Source organism: Schistocerca nitens, chromosome 9, assembly GCF_023898315.1.
Source record: "Schistocerca nitens isolate TAMUIC-IGC-003100 chromosome 9, iqSchNite1.1, whole genome shotgun sequence".
Classification (NCBI taxonomy): Eukaryota; Metazoa; Arthropoda; class Insecta; order Orthoptera; family Acrididae; genus Schistocerca; species Schistocerca nitens.
In genome coordinates, this window is record NC_064622.1 from 261,272,402 (window position 1) to 261,289,493 (window position 17,092).

The window sequence follows — 17,092 nt, forward strand, 5'->3', positions numbered from 1 at the left end:
GCAGGTGTCACAAGCATTGTTGTGAAGTGGAGCAAAGAAGCATGACTGGAGAAATAGTAAAAGATGTTTTTGTGAAAGTTACTGATTGGCTTTGCACAAATGGCCTAGCTTTAAACTCTGAAAAATCACAGCTCATCTAGTTTTGTACGTTCAGAAATATCTCACCTTCTCTTAACCTAGTATACCAACATCAAATAATAAACAAGGTAGAAAATTTTAAGTTCTTAGTTGTCCATATTGATGAAAACTTGAAAGGAAAAAAACCAAATAGTATACCAGCTACAAAGTTTGGTTTGCTTTACCTTTGTCAAAAGTAAGGATATAAAAGACAGTAAGTTGACATATTTTGCATATTTTAATTACTGATGTTTTATCAGACAATATTCTGCACTAAAAAGAGGAATTTGAATTATGTATTGAGTTCACTCATGTACATGTTGCAGGTATCTTTAATCAGCTCAGAATATTAACCAGAGCCTCACAGTACAACTATTCATTTCTGTTTGTTTTCAGCAATCCATCTGAGTTTGAAAGTAACAGAGATATTCACAAGTACTGCACCAGAAGGGTAAAGGTCCCACATTACCCTTTAACATATCTACCTTTTCCACAGAAAGCAGTGAAATATGTCGCTATAAAACTCTTTGATAATTGACCAATGGCAGCAAAAGTCTGAAAGCCAGCATTAGTGTTTTCAGATGTAGATTAAAGATACTTCTCCTTGACAAGTTCCTCAGTGTGTGTGTTTTCTGTGTTTGTTCTTTGCTAACTAACATTATTCAGGGATGGAGGTAACTCTCAATAGTGAACACATAGCTCAAAGCTGTCTCGGTGCCCTTGATTACTACCACAGGTCCCGATGAACCAAGGTGAATGCCCCTATAGCATAGTGTTGTCCACACCAGCTTGTGTATGTGGTATGATGAGTGGTTCTCCACCACATGATGGACAGCTTATCCAGATATGACCATTGATCTGTTATAACACCATGATTCATCTGGCCAGTTGGCACTTTTCCATTGATCCACAGTCCATTCTTGATGATCCCATGCTCACTGCAATTGCTATTGATGATATGTTGGGTTATCATAGGAACATAAAGGGGTCACTTGCTGTGGAGCCCTAAGTTAACACTGTGTGTACCAAACCACTTGTGCCTGCACCATCATTGCACTACATCATCTGATCTGCCACAGATCACTGCCTATTCTGCTTTACAGAGTGAACAAGACTCAGACTTTACATTCTGTAAGGAGGTGTGGACGTCCAACACCTTGTTACGTAGTTCTGACTACATCGTTCTTCAACCACTTCACATAGATGCTCACGACAGTAGCATGAACAGCCAACTTTCACAGTTTCTTATGTCAGTGAATTTCTCCATATGCAGATTGATTCCCCATTCGTCTCTGTCACACATATATACTTTCCTGGCCCACATATATACTTTCCTTACTGTCACATGTCAGCAATGCCATTAGGTTGCATTCAATCTCACAGCAAACTGAGGTCATAATATTGTGGCACATCAGTGTAAATGTGTTTATGTGAATGCTGTTACCTCCATTTGTGTGGTTACGCTGATTTATCTTTCTGTTACTGATGTCCCAATGTTTATTAATTCACAATCATTGATACAGTTCCTAGCATGAACACATCTACAAATATTGGTCCGTATACCATATGTAGGTTATGATCCCAGAAAAATTGTCTCTTTTTGTGACTTTCCATATCTATGTTTCCTTTTCTAATCTTTTTTCGTACCATATAGACCACTTTTATGGCAAGGCTTTCTTGCACACTTATTACATCATGTTAACCATTATCTGTTCTCGCGATTTTTGTAGAAATTTTTATGATTTTTCCAAATTTTTTCTTGTTCTTCTTCCATTTTTCTGTCTTTTTTCCACCCTCTGCTTATCTTTTTTGGCCCTCCCACCATTTCTAACACTCCAAACTCTCCTCTCTTGCCAAAATAAATCCCATCACATATTACATCCATCCTTTTTGTAAACATGCTTTTGCACTATCAAAATCAACGTCCCAAATTCTGTTTCTTGAAACCTGCTTGTCTGTTGGAGTTACTGCCAAGACCTAACATTGAAATTCCCTACTTCTGGATTTAATCCTACTCTATATCAGGCTCTTTTACAGTTTCAAATACAGTAATATCTTGTACTTACCCACCTAATCTGTGGCCTAATGGCTCATCTGTCAATTTCCACTCCACCGGGCTTCCCTCCTTCTACAAAATCCTGCAATTATCTGCTTCTCGTTTTCTTCGATGGTATCATCTGTCAAGCCAACTTCAAACTTCTCTTACACATAACTTCAACTGAAAATATCACTTTGCAACCCAATCCCAGAACTTTTCCAACAGCAAACCTGACATTGAACCCTGCCTTGAACAATTCCAGTCATGATCCCATCTTGATCCACCACCGCTACCTGAGCATAATCCCTTACAAGCCTTCCAAAAATTCCTCACATCCTGCATTGCTTCACAATCCTTCCTCAGACCCCTACAACATGACGCTAACCTGTCCTCTGCAGGCTCTGTGCTCCCTAAAGGCTGATGACTCAATCATTACCCTCCCAGCAGACAAAGGATCTACTACTGTGGTACTTGACCGACAGGAGTATGTTATTGAAGGTTTACACCAGTTGTCTGACACCTCTACATACAGCATTCACCATCAAGATCCCATCCCTGTGATTCAAACTGACCTGCTGTCTTCTTTTTAGAACCTCAGGCCTCTCATAAGGACTAAAACCTCAATCCATAGAACTTCTTGTTCCACCCAAACCATGCCCCTCCCCCTTTTTACCTTCTTCTTAAGATCCACAAACCCAATCATCCTGGCCATCCTATAGCTGCTGGCTTCTAAGCACCCACCAAACATATATCTGCCTTAGTTGATCAGCACCTGCGATCCACAGTACAAAGACATCCCTCCTATGTTAAAGACACTAATCATTTCATAGATTGTCTGAAGTCTGTGCCCCTCCCAGTCCTACCAAACACCTTACTTGTTATAATTGATGCCACTTCCCTCTGTACCAACATCCCCCACGAAAATGGTATGTCTGCTGCTAAACACTTCCTCAGACAGTGCCCACCTGATTCCAAATCTATGACGTCCTTCCTGCTCACCTTAATCAACTTTACATGCTCACCTTAATCAACTTTACACTTACTAACAAATACTTCACCTTTGAGGGGCAGACATACAAACAGATCAGGAGTACAGTCATGGGAACTGGGATGGCTCCCTCCTATGTCAAAATTTTCATGGGTCACTTGGAGGGGCCTTTCCTGAGATCCATAAGCCTTCAGCACCTCGTTTGGTTTAGATACATTGATTATATCTTTGCCATATGGACTCAAGGTGAGGCTGACCTGTTAAAATTTCTGGAATCGCTAGATTCCTTCTCCCAATTAAATTTAACATGGTCTTATTTCAAATCCCATGCCACTTTCCTTAATGTTGAACTCATCCTCTCATAAGGCCAGCTACACATTTCTGTACACATAAAACCTACTAACAACGACAGTACTTAAATTTTGACTGGTGCTATCCTTTCCATGTTAAACATTCCCTCCCAACACAGCCTTGGCATTCTAGGCAAACGTATTTGTTCGGATGCAGACTCTTTACATCAATACACCTCCATTCTCATCTCAGCCTTCACTGGATGAAGTTGCCCCACTAGTCTAGTTCAAAAATAGATTTTATGGGCCATCACATACAATCCTGGTACTGTTGATCCCTAAAAACCAACTTTGGAGCACATCACTTGTTGTCACTCAGTATTATCTGGTCTTGAATTTATTAATCAGCTACTTTGACAAGGCCATGACTTCCTAAAATTATGCCCTGAAATGAGATCTATTCTGTCTGAGATTTTGTCCACCACACCTAGAACAGCTTTTTTAGCCCTCTCAATCTGCAGTGTCCTTATCAGACCCTACACTGCTTTTGCACCCACCTCCCTATCCTATGACTCCTACCCCCAGGATCGTCCGTACTGTAGGACTTGCCCTATGCACCCTCCTACCACCATCTATACCAGCCCTGTAACTGGCAAAACATATACCATCAGGGAGAGCCACCTGTGAAACAACATGTCATATATGTGTTGTTACGTAAACATCATTCAGCCTTTTACATTAGCATGACTACCAGCAAGTTGTCAGCTATGATGAATGGGCATAGGAAGAGTGTGTATACCAGTAACTCACAATATCCTGCTGCGGAACATGCTCTACAACATGACAGTCTGACCTCGGTGCCTGTTTCACCACATGCACCATCTGGATTCTTCCCCCAACACCAGTTTCTCAGAACTCCACAAGTGGGAATTAGCACTACAACATATCCTTGGTTCTCACCACACACCTGGTCTTAATTTACATTAATTTCTCCTGTTTCAGCATTTCTTCACAGTAACTATCTCTTTCTTCACTCCATTTTAGTTTTCTACATCTTTCATTTTGTGATCTGCCTGTTTTCACTGTCCCCCTTCCACCTCTGTTACATGCAATGCAATTAGCTTTTCATTCTTATTAACTCATGCTCAGTGTTTTAGCAGTAATCTCTGTCTTGCATACTGTCCTGTCTTCCACCTTTAAGCTCTCAGGTTTTCAGATCTCATCTGGTGCAGTGCCCAACAATCAGTCTTACCTTCTCATTCTGTCCGCTGAGTCTCGTCTGACCCGAGTGGGTGACTTTTCTCAACTCTATCCCTTTTCCTAAATCTCCCCAGTTCCTTGCCCTTCACCCCTGATCCTCCCACTTCAACCATTCATCTGGAAGGCTCTGAAAGCTTGCATAAGCAAAACCTTTTTTTTAAAGTGTGTGTGTTCTCCTGATGCCACTTGGTGAGGAGATTTTCTTATCTATTCAAGTACATTATAAGGGCTTATATACTGTTATCAGAGAGGGTTGTGGCTCAGTACATGAAAGGCTAGTCATGCGAGGGCATTGCATCATGGTACACTCAAGGGCACCTTCTCACTGCTAACAACTTACATCACCAGTAGCATCTCTGATTGTGTGGTTATTGATAGAATTGGCAAACACCAAATCTTTCTCTCTTATGGGAGGCACATAGGGCTGGATGGTTTCAGGTAATGGTGACTCAGGGATGGTAGAGGCACAGGTTCATGGGTGTCCAGCATTAGAGTTTCATCAGGACCATTAGTGTCCACATGCATTTTCCTGTGTGGAAATAAGAGGGTTGGAACTTTAATAGTGGCAACTATTTATTTACAGCTCGTACAAAATAGATATGTGTTTCAAAGTTTTACTGACCTTCAAAGCAGTCACCAGCTTTGCGCATAACCTGTTGACAGCGATGTGAAAGTTGTAGGATACTCGTAGCAGTGCCACTGTGCTGACAGTTCGAGTGGCGCGGTGTGTTGCCCGATGAATTTGTAGCAATTCTGAAGGGAATGCCGAGAAGTGTTTTCTTCAGCTTAGAAACTGAGTTGAACTTATGAGGGCTTAAGTCAGGTGAGTGCAGTAGGTGGTATAGCACTTAGCAGCCCCATCAGTCAAGCAAATCAGTAACAGCTTGCACTTTATGTGTTTGAGCATTGACTTGCAAAATGATGGTCAGGTCCTGCAGAAGGTGTCATCACTTCTGTCTCTGTGCTGTTCATTTTTGGAACACAACCTACAACCAGCTTAGAGCTGCCACTATTCTAGTTCCAACCCTCATACATTGATTGTATATAGGCTACACTACTTGGTGGCTGTGGTATGCATCACCCATCCACAGATTACCTCCATCATGGCTGATGTCCATTGCAGTGATGTCCCACACATCTGGCCCCATATTGAAGTGGCAAGCCTGAAATGAAGGGTGTTTGGAGTGCAAGCTGGAATGAGCTGGTGGGTGGAAGATGTGTTGTAACATTCTTGGTTGACGTCCATGAAATATCTCTGTGAAATATCTCTGCTGAGTTTTTTCAGTTATTGATGTTGCCTAGTGTATGCTAAGGAACAGGTTCAGTGTTTCTTATGCAGCTCCAATGGTATGCTCATTTGATACTTGAGTGTTCACACCACTCTCTCTGATTCTCCTTTAATCTGTGGGCAGAACAATGGTGAAGTTACGTGTTTGAGTGCAGAATTCTCCGGAACAATTTGATGAACTGTGGTCCATTGTCTTTCAATTGTGACTATATTTTGTGGGGCATGGACTGTGGCATCTATGGTGGTAGATCGCTTGTTAATGACATACAAAAAAGGAGACAGTGCATCTACCCTCCACTAACCATATAGATTTTAAAAGTGGCTATGTTAAGCCCAGACATGACTCAGTATGGGCTACCGTGTGCAATTTTTTTTTTTTTTTTTGTATTGGTTGATGATGTATGTGTTTAGAGAATATGTTCACAATCCTCTCTATGGCTGCTATAAACAGTGTGTCCATAATTAAAGTTCCCAATCTAAAAAGCTGTAGAAAGAGAAACTCTGCTCAGAAGGATGTCAATCTCGAACAGCTTATTATTGATGCAAGGGGAAAAATCACAGAACAAAAAAAGAAAATTTAATTTTTTATCAATAGATGGTAAGTGTCTTAATGTAAATGAGATAATCTACAAGTGACAAATGAATTCCAATATGATGGCTATGGTTTGAGTTGCAAATTACACCATTTGCACAGTCCAATGTGCATGACTGAACAAGTTTGTCAATCAACAGTTGTGGCACTGATAGTTAGGTAAGCCCATCCACCACAGCAAGGCCATACAACATCAGATGGGAAAAATGAGTTTTTAACTGTCCTGAGGCCACATAAAAAGTAAAATGACATGAGTTTCTAGTTGTTGTGAGACTGGTGCAGGACATGTTAAGTATGCTGTTCACCATTTTCTGCCACAAGTTGAAATCAAGAAACAGCATGTTCCACAGATCAGAGTGTTCAGGGATCATCTTCAGAATGTGTTGTGCATTGTGTGCCTACAATTCAGTTACATTCATAACTGGAGCAATGAAAACATCTTTTAGATAACCCCACAACCAGAAATCTCACAGGTTAAGATCAGCTGATCTAGATGGCCAGCCTGTAGGGAAATGATGGCTGATAATTCTAGCCATTTTTAAAATGGCTCTGCAGCTGCTGCTGCACTGGCTGTGTAATGTGTGGAAGAGCACCATCTTGCATAAAAATGATTCTATCCACACATCCATACTGTTGAAGGGTTGGAATGATGATGGTGTACAAAAGATTCTCATAGTGTTTACCAGTGATGGCATAGGTAACAGGACCTGCAGGACTCATCTCCTTGAAAAAATAAATGATGCCATCAACCCACACCCTACAGTCACCTTTGTCAAATTAAATGGTGCCAGTTGACGTGCCTGTGGATTTTCCATTGTCTATATTCTGCAATTCTTCATACTGACATGTCCTTGGAGATAGAAATGGACTTCATCTCTCCACAGAATTGTCCTTGGCCAGTCATTGTCCACCTCCATGCAAGCTAGAAATTCCAGGGTGAATGTTTGTCTTGCTGGCATATTGGCAGTAAGCAATTCTGGAATACTGGCGATTTTGTATGGATAGCAACACGGGATGTCTGGTAGGTTTTTATGCCCCATGCTCACAGGCATGTCCAATGTTTGGGTGATTACCTTTGCACTGGATGTTTGCATACATATAGGCTACTTGACCCCTCCTACAATGCTGTTGCCACATCTTCAACATACATTAGAGCAACTGTTTTCCTTTTCCTACCACAGTGCACTTCAAAAGGACCTGTCTTTTCAAATTTTTTAATCATTTTCTCCACACCCTTAGCAGGCATTGGACCAAAGTCATTTTTCATACGTTTGAGTGTCTGGCAGTTCTGCAGGGTTACTGGTGCACAGTCACTGTTCTTGTGAAATAGCTTTACCAGTACTCAGAAGCAAATTGAGGAACAGACAAATGCTGCTTGTCTGTTAGTATGCATATTCTGATGCTTACAGCACCATCTATTGGTCATTTCCCACCCCCTGTGACATTTCCCCTTCGTCAATGATATACTGTTCAAATTTGATGTTATTCTGAGCAGTTCTTCTCTTTCTTCAGTGTTTTGAAATTGAGACTTTAATTGTGGACATCCTTATATGGGCCAGTAAACACACTGCATAGTGAACACTATTTTATCTGGGTCGTCTTCCAATGGCTTCGATGTAGTACTGGAAATGATTTGCTGTTGCAGTTAATCTGGAGTGTCCACCTGGTGCTTTTCTTAATCTGGCGACAGCATCAACATTCCAGTAATTAATGACAATTGGACTCACAGCATGAAGAATGCCTGCAGCACTGCGTTTTTGAACCACCATTAATACTTCCATTAGGCCCCTGTTGCTAGGTTGGGGTTCTTGATGATAGCTAGAGCAATTTTCTGAGCAGTTACTGGGATGTTAGCTAATGTCTTTTGCTATTCTAGTTTTAGAAGTTGCTTGTAATGATAAAACCCAGAAGGCACATTAACATCCACCATATGCTGCAATTCCTTGTCTAAAGGCAACAATGAACATACTGAGTGAGTTCCAAGTAAGCCAACTTCCATTACCTCCAAAAGTTCTCCTTACTCCTACTTTTAACTCTATATTGTTGGCCTAGATTTTTTCTGCCATAAACACACAGTACTGTAACTACCTTGGCATATCCTTGGTCATCTGAGCAAAGATCTTGCTCAGTTTCAACTTGCTACACTTCAAAGTAGCATTATATACAGAGAGTTCGAAACGGGCCTTTCCTGAGTGTTCTAAATTGTAATTAATGCCTTTGGCACATTAATAAGTAGAACACAGTTAAAAACAATGTGTTTTATGATAAAACCATTACTGTTACTGAATCATTGCTATCAGTGGCAACACACAATTGCTATGCTGTAAAATATAGCAACAAATTCCATAGATTTCAGAGGTAATGCAGACAGGGAATACAATTTCCACAACCCTATGATGCACACAGCAACTTTTAGAACACCTGAACATAAACTGCTGACTACTTGTGCAGATATTAAATACTTTTTTATTGTCACATCTCTTCAACTACTCGTCCTTTCCCACAATCTACATCAGGGTATAGTCGGTGGAGGTTCGATGCAAAATTTTCCGTAATGTGATATAGTACTGTTCATTTGTCGCAGATCTTCCAAAAAAGAATACATCCATAATTTATCTTTTAGATACTTGACACAGCATTGTTAACTCTGAAACATAGTTTCATTGGCTCAAATTGTCAGATAAGTAAAATATTCATTATCTTGACTAACATTCAGAATTCCCTTGCAAAGCGAGATATTGAAAGCGGTATTTAGTGTGATGCATTGAGGGAATACTGTGTGCATAGACCAAACATGGCCTTTAGCTTCAAATATATTTCTATCTTATTGTCTTTTTTATTAATACTCTCAACACTCAAAGAATGTGAAAATTATTTTAAGACTCTCTCTATTCAGAACAATTATCTAAACTGTGGCTCTTAACTACAATTCTTACTGGAGAATGCTGTATCAAATAATCAGAGCTGGTGGATGTACCCAAAAAAGCTACAAAATGTACTGGTTTAGCAGTTCTATCTGTTGTGACTCGCCGATCTTTCAAAGTGCCGCCGCGCAGTTACGCGCGTCCTCTCTCGGACTCAGTTATGATTTGACTGTTAAGTGTACACATGTCTTACTCTGTTTACTTGATCTGTGACTTTCATGTATTGCATCTTCCTTGAAATATATTTGTTCAACTTGAAGTTATTACGATTGGCGACAAGGTAGTGATTTTTCTTTTCCATCATTGACCCACATGTTTCCATGGCTACTTTAGAGCAACTATTGCAAGATCTCATAGAACAGCAAACACTTCTCACAAATGCGATTTGTGATTTCGTTGTGGCATCAAATGCGAGGCGTCTCTCGTCGTTGTCTCTACCTACTTTTCCTCCTTACGATGAGACGGCGGAAGACTGGGCTGATTACGAAAAACGTCTTCGACAGCACTTCTTGGCATTTCATGTTGCGGACGAACAAACATGTAAGTCTCTGTTCCTTTCATGGATTTCACCTCAAATGTATTGGTTGTTGTCGCAAGTGGCTCCTTTGAAAGATCCTGTGTCTTTGCCCTTTGCTGAAATGTGCTCACTTTTGACCGTCTATTTTCAAAAGCAAATGCATGTGGTAGCCTCTCGTGTTGCCTTTTATCTTTGTCAAAAACAACCAAATCAATCCTATCGCGCTTGGGCTGCTGAACTTCACGGCCTCAGTAGAAAGTGTCAATTTGTTACTGAAGTTCACAAAGAATCCTACGCCGATTCCATGGTATGGGATGCTATTATCCGATCGGCACCCGACAAAGAAGTTAGGCAACGTGCCCTTCAGTTGGCAAATCTCTAGATGAAGTCCTCTCCATCACTCAGTCTTTTGAAATTTCTCACTCCACTGGAGCGCAAATAGAGGCATGGGGCGACGTCGGGGAAATACAACCTCTGTGCGATGTTGACGAAGCGTGTGTCATGTCTCCGCCGGCTGATGTGGCCGCAGTACGCTCCCTAGCGCAGCCTCGGCCTAACTGTAAACAAACCTCTAAGAAACTGCAGCAAAACCCATGGCAACTTCCTTCATGTCCGCGTTGTTTTATGAAAAATTCGCGAGAAGACTGTCCACAACGCTGGGCTGTGTGTCACCAATGCAAAAAAAAGGGTCATGTGTCATCCGTTTGCAAATCCAACCGCTTACATGATGTTCATGAACATGACACTGATTCTGATTCTGTGTTGTCTGTCAATTGTACTTCTTCCCTTTCAGGGAAGTTATTCCTCACTGTCCAAATACTTGGTTGAGATGTTCGCATGCAGGTGGATACTGGTTCTGCTGCCACTATCATCAATTCTCAGACGTATCTTCAGTTGGGTTCTCCAATCCTGTTACCTGTCACTAGGCAATTACGGACTTACAATAAACAGAAGATTTCTCTCTTGGGACAATTTGATGCTGAGGTGTCTTACAAATCTGTCGTTCGCACTGTTCCCATATTTGTGGTCGACCATAGTAACGCAGAGAATATTTTTGGTTTCGATGCCTTTTGCGTTTTTGGGTTCTCCATAGATGACTCTGTCTATACCGTCTCTGATGCTGTTCCTTATGCTCAATTGGATTCTTCATCAACGACATTTTAGTCCCTTTTTTCTCCTGGGTTAGGCCGTGCAAACGGCTTTGGAGCTCACATCACGCTCAAACCCATTGCTCGGCCTAAGTTTTTTCGGGCTCGGGCCATTCCTGTGGCCTTTGTGATCAGGTCAAAAGGGAGCTGGATCGTCTCACAGCTTCGGGGGTCTTGCTTCCTGTCACTTCCAGTGAGTGGACCACTGTCGTTGTAGTTGCTAAGCCAAATGGTGATATTCGTCTCTGTGGTGATTTCAAAGCCACTGTAAATGCTCAATGCCTTATCGACACTTACCCTATGCCTTGACCCGAAGAATTGTTCACGAAACTTGCTGGAGGCCAGTATTTTTCTAAATTTGACCTGTCAGAAGCTTATCATCAACTTCCTCTCAATGCTGCTTCCCAGCAGTTTCTGGTCCTTAACACGCCTTTTGGCCTGTATCAATACCAACAATTGCCATTCGGGGTTGCCAGCGCCCCTGCTCTCTTTCAGCGATTCTTGGAACAATTATTGCTCTGTCTCTAGGTGTATAAATTACCAGGACGACATTGTTGTCACTGGCTTCACCACTGATGAACATCTTCAAAATCTCTGCACACTTTTTCATGTCGTGCAGACTGCCGGTCTTAAGTGTAATCTTCAAAAATCAAAATTTTTTCAGGCATCTATCATGTACTTGGGGTTTCAACTCTCTCAGGATGGTATTTGTCCCGCTTCAGCAAACTGTCGCTGCGATCAATGCCCTTCCTTGCCCTACATCTATTAAGGGACTGCAGGCCTTCTTGGGGAAAATAGCATACTATCACAAGCTTTTAACGTCTGCTGCTTCAGTGACTCAGCCGTTGCATCACCTGCTGCATAAAAACGTGCCTTTTCGCTGGTCCGCGTCGTGTGGTGCAGATTTCCAGAAACTGAAGACTATGCTGAAACAGGCCCTGTGCCTGGCTGCTTATTGACCTGGCCAACATCTTGTTCTTGCTACAGATGCCTCTCAATACGGGGTTGGTGCAGTCTTTGCACACCGTTTTTCTGACGGTTCTGAACAACCCATTGCTTATGCCTCCAAAACGCTCACAGATGCCCAACAAAAGTATTCTAAAATTGAAAAAGAAGCTTTAGCCATTATTTATGCTCTTCATAAGTTTGGTGTTTTTTCTCTATGGACCCAAATTTCATCTTGTTACGGATCACAAACCACTTGTTTCCTTGTTTCATTCATCAATGTCACTTCCCGACAAGGCTGCACACCGCCTCCAGCGTTGGGCTCTTTACTTGTCTTGTTTCAATTACGAGATTCATTTCCAGCCGATGGCTCAACATGCGAATGCTGATGCACTGTCTCGCCTTCCCATGGGTCCTGATCTGGCATTCAATAGGGACGAACTTTTGTGTTTCCATCTGAATGTTGCCGAGCAGCAGGTTGTGGACGGGTTCCCCATCACCGGGGACCAGCTGGCGGCTGCTACGGGTTCTGACCCTACCCTCTCCCGGGTTTTATGCTGTATTCAGAAGGGTTGGCCAGATCGTCCATCCGCTAAGACTTCTGATCCGTTGAGGAACTACTATGCTTTGCGTTACTGCCTCACGGCTAGGGATGGTGTTATCCTCCTTTCCACCGAAAAGGCTTCGCTGCGTGTTGTGGTATCTGCGTCTTTGCGTGCTTCGGTCTTGCGCCTCCTTCACCAAGGGCACTGGGGTGTCTCTCGCACAAAATCTCTGGCGTGTTGTCATGTGTACTGGCCCATTATCGACTCTGAAATCGCACACATGGTCGCTGCCTGCGGCCCTTGTGCGTCACAGGCTGCCGCCCCGAAGTCATCTTTGTCATCGTGGCCTTCGCCTGAGAAGCCCTGGGAGCATATTCATGCTGACTTCGTGGGACCTTTTTTAGGTACTTATTGGCTTCTCTTTATTGATGCCTACTCTAACTTTCCTTTCATTGTCCATTGCACATCGCCTACCACCGCGACAACCACCAATGCTCTAGCTCACATTTTCTCTTTGGAAGGCCTTCCTTCTACTCTTGTTACTGATAATGGTCCGCGATTTGCCTCTTCCGATTTTGCGGATTTTTGTGCCCGTCACAGCGCCATGCATGTCATGGCCCCTCCATTCCATCCACAGTCAAACGGTGTGGCTGAACGACTGGTCCATACATTTAAGGCTCAGATGAGGAAACTCCTGACTTCTGCCGATGATGCGCTTCTCCAATTTCTGGCTTCTTACTGTTTCACCCCCATGGCTGAGCTCTTAAATGGCCGACAGCCACGCATGCTACTTCATCTTCTGTGGACTTCCACCTTACGGCCGCAGGTGCCTTCACTTGGCCGGTTCACCGCTGACGACTTTGTATGGGTACGGGGATATGGAAGACAGCCAAAATGGAGTCCTGGCCGCATCTTACGACACCATGGCCGACGCCTGTATGAAATCCAGATGGACACGGGTGTTGCAGTGCGTCATTCGCACCAGCTTCGGCCTCGTGTGCCAGCAACGCCTGTTCCAGATGCCGCTACACCACTTTCGGCTCTACCTGATGCTCGGGATACTGGAATCTCTCATTACTCACAACGCAGTCCTCTCACCACCATATCGGTGCCAGCACAAGAACTGACACCACCAGGAGACGTGCCCATGCAGGAGCCACATGACCATCATCTGTCGGAGCAACTCTACTCACCTCCTTCTCCTACGGACACGGACACATCGCCCGTGTCTCCTGTTATAACAACCAGACTTGCCGCAATGGGCAAATTGGTGCACGGGGCCCCAGCAGATTCGACCCCAACGTCTCCTGTCATCTCGACCCGTTATCATCGGGGACACTTCCGTCTGTACGGGAAGCCTCCTCCTCGAGACTTTATGGCCAGTCAAACAACACCTATGGACATTAGCAATCTACAGGCCACCTCCATCAAGACCTGTGCAAAAAATTCAAAGGGGGGAAAAGTGTTGTGACTCACCGATCTTTCAAAGTGCCGCCACGCAGTTACGCATGTCCTCTACATGCGGCACTGTCTGCCAGACATGCAGCAGCAGTGCCACCTAAGCGGCCAGCCAGCCAGCGGCTGCTAGACTTGGACTCAGTTATGATTCGAATGTTAAAGTGTACACACGTCTTACTCTGTTTTCTTGATCTGTGACTTTCATGTATTGCATCTTCCTTGAAATATATTTGTTCAACTTGAAGTTATTACACTATCCCTATCCTCAATTACTCAGACACTTCTCAGTAACAAATTATGAGTTCTTACGTGGTAGCTGCAAATTCTTTGGGATCCCCGAAGGCTCCTTATCATGGCCATCACTGGTAAACATATTGTAACTTTAAATTCTTTACAGCTAAGTAAATTGAATACCAGAGGTAAAGTACCCACACCAAATCATAGCATGTATCTTGTAGCATTCCTACCTGATCATTGCTCTAAGTTCACTGGCAACATGAATATTGTGCTGTTTTTGACATAATGTCAACTGACATACCACACAATCCACTTATAATAAACTCTACACACGGAAGTCACACTAGGGAGTCCTACCCTGTGAAACTCACATTTTAAGTAATAACACAACAGTATCAACCCACAAGTAGTAACAATGAAGCAAACGCTGCTACTACATTGTTCCTTACAAAGTTCTTAAGTCTATTGTAGGCAACTACTTCTGAATATTCAGTGTGGTTCAGGGAAACTAGGAGCACTCAGGCTACAACAAAAACCTATGGTAGATAGCCAACCAGGACAGCAGAGACAACAGTTAAGCTGAACCATTGTTATCATGCAGGTCACCATTACAGAACTGCAGTGCAGTGTGACATTCAAAACGACGACGTACCTACAGACCACAAAGGAAGTAAAACTGATGTACATGCTTCACACTGTGTGACTTCTGTGATCAGTATATACTTCTCTTTATATCTCTCTCTCTCTCTCTCTCTCTCTCTCTCTCTCTCTCTCTCTCTCTCTCACACACACACACACACACACACACACAATCTCTCTCTCTCTCTCTCTCCCTCTCCTTCTCAATGACATTGTGTTGTGGCTTGACTCGACTATTATATCTCCTCTAGAAAATTGTCTATTAAGTTTGAGTTTTCTTACTGCATTTTCAATGGTAATGTATTCATTTCTTGGTTGTAGAAGCATGTCAGAACAATTGAAATTCTTGATAAACTTCCAGCATGCTGGAGTAATTATAGGTCAGAAACTTCTGTTAATCAGTACAATGAGTTATATATATATATATATATATATATATATATATATATATATATATATATATATATATATATATATATATATAACAGAGGGAAACATTCCACGTGGAAAAAATATATCTAAAAAGAAAGATGATGAGACTTACCAAACAAAAGCGCTGGCAGGTCGATAGGTCTATCGACCTGCCAGCGCTTTTGTTTGGTAAGTCTCATCATCTTTCTTTTTAGATTATATAATAGACGGAAACATTCCACGTTGCCTCATCAGGAAAGAGGGAAGGAGAGGGAAAGACAAAAGGATGTGGGTTTTAAGGGAGAGGGTAAGGAGTCATTCCAATCCCGGGAGCGGAAAGACTTACCTTAGGGGGAAAAAAGGACAGGTATACACTCGCGCACACACACACATATCCATCCACACATATACAGACACAAGCAGACATATTTAAAGACAAAGAGTTTGGGCAGAGATGTCAGTCGAGGCGGAAGTGAAGAGGCAAAGATGATGTTGAATGACAGGTGAGGTATGAGTGGCGGCAACTTGAAATTAGCGGAGATTGAGGCCTGGTGGGTAACGGGAAGAGAGGATATATTGAAGAGCAAGTTCCCATCTCTGGAGTTCGGATAGGTTGGTGTTGGTGGGAAGTATCCAGATAACCCGGACGGTGTAACACTGTGCCAAGATGTGCTGGCCGTGCACCAAGGCATGTTTAGCCACAGGGTGATCCTCATTACCAACAAACACTGTCTGCCTGTGTCCATTCATGCGAATGGACAGTTTGTTGCTGGTCATTCCCACATAGAATGCATCACAGTGTAGGCAGGTCAGTTGGTAAATCACGTGGGTGCTTTCACATGTGGCTCTGCCTTTGATTGTGTACACCTTCCGGGTTACAGGACTGGAGTAGGTGGTGGTGGGAGGGTGCATGGGACAGGTTTTACACCGGGGGCGGTTACAAGGATAGGAGCCAGAGGGTAGGGAAGGTGGTTTGGGGATTTCATAGGGATGAACTAACAGGTTACGAAGGTTAGGTGGACGGCGGAAAGACACTCTTGGTGGAGTGGGGAGGATTTCATGAAGGATGGATCTCATTTCAGGGCAGGATTTGAGGAAGTCGTATCCCTGCTGGAGAGCCACATTCAGAGTCTGGTCCAGTCCCGGAAAGTATCCTGTCACAAGTGGGGCACTTTTGTGGTTCTTCTGTGGGGGATTCTGGGTTCGAAGGGATGAGGAAGTGGCTCTGGTTATTTGCTTCTGTACCAGGCCGGGAGGGTAGTTGCGAGATGCGAAAGCTGTTGTCAGGTTGTTGGTGTAATGGTTCAGGGATTCCGGACTGGAGCAGATTCGTTTGCCACGAAGACCTAGGCTGTAGGGAAGGGACCGTTTGATGTGGAATGGGTGGCAGCTGTCATAATGGAGGTACTGTTGCTTGTTGGTGGGTTTGATGTGGACAGACGTGTGAAGCTGGCCATTGGACAGGTAGAGGTCAACGTCAAGGAAAGTGGCATGGGATTTGGAGTAGGACCAGGTGAATCTGATGGAACCAAAGGAGTTGAGGTTGGAGAGGAAATTATGAAGTTCTTCTTCACTGTGAGTCCAGATCATGAAGATGTCATCAATAAATCTGTACCAAACTTTGGGTTGGCAGGCCTGGGTAACCAAGAAGGCTTCCTCTAAGCGACCCATGAATAGGTTGGCGTACGAGGGGGC